The 5,410-nt window shown below is 42.6% G+C and overlaps 1 long non-coding RNA gene across 3 annotated transcripts; it reads right to left on the reverse strand.

Annotated features, from left to right (window-relative positions):
- Window positions 1–3,525: 3,525 nt before the first annotated feature.
- LOC145033761 (uncharacterized) lies at window positions 3,526–5,201 on the reverse strand. 3 transcript variants are annotated; one of them, XR_013677690.1, is made up of 3 exons: window positions 5,018–5,201; window positions 4,362–4,735; window positions 3,526–4,115 (listed from the first exon to the last, which is right to left on the reverse strand). It is a non-coding gene; the product is annotated as an uncharacterized LOC145033761 (long non-coding RNA). The 3 variants fall into 3 exon arrangements; XR_013677691.1 differs by having other exon boundaries at window positions 4,362–4,440; window positions 4,611–5,201; XR_013677692.1 differs by having other exon boundaries at window positions 3,526–3,716; window positions 4,043–4,115; window positions 4,362–5,201.
- Window positions 5,202–5,410: the final 209 nt, after the last annotated feature.

Genomic DNA, 5,410 nt, shown 5'->3' on the forward strand with positions numbered 1-5,410 from the left:
ATTGAGATCCGTGAGGGATAGAGTACTATGAATTAGGATCCTAAGAGGAGGACTTGAGACGACTACAAGTTGGTGTGGAAGGTAGTATTAGGCCCGTATTACTAAAAGCATCGGATCTGTGTGTGACCCAAGTAAGAATCTTAGGATGCTAAGGAGTATGTAAGGGTGGGTAATCAAGTGAGTATGTGTATTGAGCTAGTCTCTGATGATTTTGTGTTTGTGTTTCAGAGACATTATGGTGATTACCTGCAACAACCCCGGGGGCAGTGTTGCTAGTGACGAGGAGATCTACAAGATCATTCATGAGGAGGTGGTTGCAACTATTTGAAAGGCCATACCAGGGATGTTTGGGTCTATTAAGACCATGTTGATTGAGACATTTGATGAGCGATACGCTATTGTTACAGAGGCCGCTGATGTAACCATCGCGACCATAACTGCAACTAGGCCACATGGAGGTGACTCGTTGTTTCATGAGTTCAACAACATAAAGCCACCAGAGTTTGATGGGACACAGGATCCGATAGCTGCCATGAGATGGATCTACAACATTGAGGGATGTTTTTATACGTGTTCACGCCTAGAGCATCTGAGAGTCCGGTTCGCGCTGAACCAGCTTCGCTTGGGAGTGAAGGATTGATGGAAGTTTGTGACGACTTATTTTACCCCTGCAGATCATGCTGCAGTGACTTGGGAGATGTTCACCAAGTTTTTTTGAGTTGAGTATGTTCCCCAGGTGTAGAGGGAACGTTTGGCACAAAAGTTTCTATCTCTCAAGAAGAACACATAGTCAGTGACTGAGATTACTAGGATGTTCCACGAGAGGGCATTGATCTGCCCTGAGCACGTGTCCACTGAGCAAGAATGTATAAGTCGGTATTTAAGCATATTGAGGAGAGACATTCGGGAGTTCGTGGCGAACTCGTCTTATCGTACATTGGCAGATTTTCCAATCAATACCAGGAGGAGAGAGATTGGGTTGGAGATTCATACTAGGGAGGAGGGAGAGCAGTAGGGGAGAGAAAGGAGACCGACACCGTCGTAGCCAGCGGCTAAGCGGGCTAACCCTCTTGATTCGAGAGTTGGTGGCTAGAAGGGCCGCACTTGTAGAAAATGTGGAAAGGCTCACCAGGGATATTGTCGAAATGGATTTGCTACAAATGTGGTAAGGAGGGGAATATGGTGAGGGACTGACCCACATGATTTTCTATTTGCTTTCACTGCAACCAGACGGGCCATCGGAAGCTTGAGTGTCCCAAACATACCCATAGATCAACCCATAATGCTACTCCTACTGCTTTATGTGTTAATGATGGCCGGTCGGGGAAGGCCGACCCTCTGAGTGCTCGTGGGAGAGAATTTCAGCTGATAGTGGAGGAGGTCCGCGTCACACCTGATGTTGTTGCTGGTACGTATATCCTTATTTATGTTGTTTTGATATTTGTTTATGCTTACATTGTGTTGTGTATACTTTTCTTGTGAGTTATGTGCCTTCTTTGGTGTTATTTAACTTGGGTGCGAGCTGATCTTTTATGTCCTTATCCTTTAGTCGTCACATTAGAGTCAGACGCGAGGTGTTGATTCGACCATTGAAGGTTTATATACCTGACAAGCATGTGGTTTTGCCACTGATGTATTTCAGGGATGTGTATTAGAGATTTTCGGTGTTGAGTTCTCGATAGATTTGGTGCCGACAACGATGGGTGATGTGTGTGTCATAGTGGGCATGGATTGGTTGAGTCGGTTTGGAGTTGTGATTGACTATGAGCGTCAGATGGTGACCATAAGAGACCCTATTAGGGTTGTACTTACAGTATATGGCCAGGGGACCAAATCTGGATAAGCTTTTGGTTCTGCCACTAGGGCGAGACAGAGTTTACATTAGGGATGTATGGGATATTTAGCATATGTGACGGATGTGAGAGTTGAGACTGAGAGGCCATGTTTTATCTTTGATGTCCTGATTGTGTGTGAGTTCCCAAATGTTTTCTTAGGGAATTACCGGGTGTGCCTCCCGAGAGGCATGTGGAGTTCCGGATCGATTTAGTTCCGGGTGCGGCGCCTATTGCCAAGGCACCGTATCGCCTTGTGCCACCCGAGATGCAGGAGTTAACCTTACAGCTCCAGGAGCTGATAGGGAAGGGATTTATTAGACAGAGTAGCTCACCGTGGGGAGCACCGATCCATTTTGTCAAGAAAAAGTATGGTTCACACCGGATGTGCTTTGATTACCGGGAGTTGAACAAGCTCACGGTCAAGAACAGTTATCCAATACCGAGGATCAACGATTTATTCGATCAGTTGAAAGGGGCACCTTGGTTTTCCAAGATTGATTTGAGATCTGGATATCATCATATGATAGTTTGCGAGGAGGATATCTAGAAGATCGCCTATGAGCACTATGAGTTTGTGGTGATGCCTTTCGGAATCACCAATGCACCGACAGTGTTCATGGATCTCATGAACTGGGTGTGCATGCCCATGTTGGACCGGTCGTTGATCGTATTCATCAACGATACTCTGGTATTCTTGAGGTCCAGTGAGCAGCACGAGGAGCATCTTCGGGAGATTCTTGGATTATTCAGGACGGAGAGGCTTTATGCAAAATTCTTTAAGTGTGATTTCTGGTTACGAGAGGTCCAGTTCCTAGTGCACCTCGTTAATCATAATGAGATTTTGGTCGACGCGACCAAGATTGAGGCAGTTATGCAATGGGAGGGGCCGAGATCCCCATCCAAGTTCAGGAGTTTCGTTGGCCTTGCAGGCTACTACCAGAGATTTATCAGAGATTTCTCCAACATTGCGGTTCCCCTTACCAGGTTGACTAGGAAGGGTGTTACTTTTGATTCGGGGCCCAAGCAGCAGGCTTCGTTTGAGACTCTTCAACAGAGATTGTGCGAAGCTCCAGTGTTATCCCTTCCGATGGAGTGGAGGACTTCACAGTTTACTGTGATGCGTCCATATCAGTGATGGGTGCAATATTGATGCAGAGAGGATATGTGATATCATATGCATTGAGGCAATTGAAGCCTCACGAGACGAGGTATCCCATCCTTGATTTGGAGTTGGGGGCAGTGGTGTTCGCCCTCAAGATCTGGCGCCACTATCTGTATGGAGTCCGGTGTACCATATACATGGACCATAAGAGCCTGAAGTACCTCATAGAGAATCTAGTTATAACTACAAGACTTAAGGTTGTACACTAGGTAGGTAGGGATGAGCATAATCGGGTACCCGCCTATTTTTGCTAGAACCGGAACCGCTCCTAGAACCGGCGGTTCTTAAGTTTTTGGAATTGGAACCGGAACCGCGTACACCGGTTCCTAAAAAATTGAAACCGCTCCCGGAACCGTCGGAACCGGTTCCGGTTCCGGGTACCCGGCTTCTTAAATATAAAACTTTTTATTTATAAATTATAGAGTAAATGACATGGATATTAACATTTATAAACACTTCACACAATAAAAAACATCGTAGAAAATATTTCCCATCAAGAGAAATTTAACAAGTATAGATGACAAAAAATGAAAAATTACAAACAATAAACATAAAACAGCAACAGGAAAAAACAACACAGCAAAAACAACATAGCCTTGACAAATTACAAACAATAGGGTTACAAAATAAATAATCCTCATTAAGAATAAAAAATTAAGGAACACTTTTTTCTTCCCAGTTGGTTGTTCAAAGATTGTAACTTCTTCCATCTCCTTGAGCTGCATCAATAAAAGAACCATTAATATGCAAAAAACAAATTATGAATCATAGAGAATATTAAAGCATAGTAGTATTCCAGAACCTGAATGCTTGCAGCAGCAACCATGACAACACAAGTGATTATCTTTCATTTTTTCTGTTTGTTTTTTTATGTAACATATATAGAAATGCAAGAGATTCACACAAGTTTCACAAGTGATTATCTTTCATTTTAACAGAAAGCAGTAACAGGTTCAGCCTTCTCAAAGTTTTTTTTTTTTTTTTTATCTGGGAATATAGAAATTATGAAGATAGAAATGATGCATTGGAACTAAAATATTTGTACCTGAGGTTGTTTATCAGCTCCTAGAAATGCAAGTTACATCAAATTCGTCTCCTCACCAAATTCGTTATGCTAGCTAACAAGGAACAAAATGAAACAAACCACAACCAACATTAGTGTAAATAAAAGCGGATGACATTAATAAAGAGTTCAGTGGTCTGATTTGTTATGCCAGCAAACAGATGAACCAAATCTGAAGCACATTTGATTAAACACACACACACACACAAATCAATGTCGCATAGCCCTAGCAGATGGCCAATTATAGATTTAAGTCAAGGTAAAACATAAGCTAATATCAGGAAAGATTTAGGGTCAATACCTGGTTTGCGAAGATAACCTTAAGCACAAGTAACTTGATGAAATTGGCGATTAAAGAAGAGCAATACGCCTCTTGGCAACTATGTAACATCAACCATAGTTAGCGATACTCACAATGAAAAGGGAAAAATAACGATTTTGCTAGAAATTACACGATTTGGTGGAAATTATTGGGAGATGGCCTGAGCGGGCCACCAAGATCATAGAGATTGAATGATGGAATCAAGCGATGTGAGAGACGAGTGAGAACCTAAGTAGGGATGATCGGAGCGACATGGTACTCACGATGGTCTACTCCAGCGAATCAATCGACGTGGTCCACCGTCATTTTCTACCCTTCTTTAATCGATGTGGTATTTTCCTATTTGGGGCAAACTGGTAATGTGAGAGACAGAGACGAAGGAGATGAGTGAGTTTCAAAAGAATTGACAAATTAACAGATTTCGCCATTGGATTGCCTTGATTCCTGCCTGTTGCAGCTTAAACTTCATATAGATGTTAACAGAACTAAAACAATCGACAAATTAACAAAAAAAATCAACAAAAAAATCGAAACTAATAGTCTAATAAACGAGATTCACATATGGAGGTTGAACTGGTAATCAAGCAATGAGAGAGATAATCGAGATATTTGAGAGTTACGATTGAGAATCTAACCTTAAGCATGAGAGGGAACTTGTAATCAAGCGACAAGAGAGACGATGGAGAAACTAAGTAGGGATGATTGGAGCGATGTGGTACTGAGAAGAAGCGATGTGGTCCACATATTTGGGGCAAACTGGTAATGTGAGAGACGGAGACGAGGGAGACGAGTGGAGAGAACTTAGAGAAGAAGCGTGTGCCGGTGTATTGTCTAGTATGGGTCGATGTAGTAACCCTAGACGAGATATAACCCTAGACAAAATCATCAATATATAAATAATTAAATATATTTTTTTTTAGAAAAATGCGGGTACCCGTCGGTACCGGTTCCGGTTAACCGCCGGTTCCGGGTACCCGGTATTGGAACCGGAACCGACGGGTATCCAGCGGTTATTGGTTTCTTAAAAA

This window comes from Lactuca saligna, chromosome 3, assembly GCF_052625555.1.
Source record: "Lactuca saligna cultivar CGN05327 chromosome 3, ASM5262555v1, whole genome shotgun sequence".
NCBI classification, from domain to species: domain Eukaryota; kingdom Viridiplantae; phylum Streptophyta; class Magnoliopsida; order Asterales; family Asteraceae; genus Lactuca; species Lactuca saligna.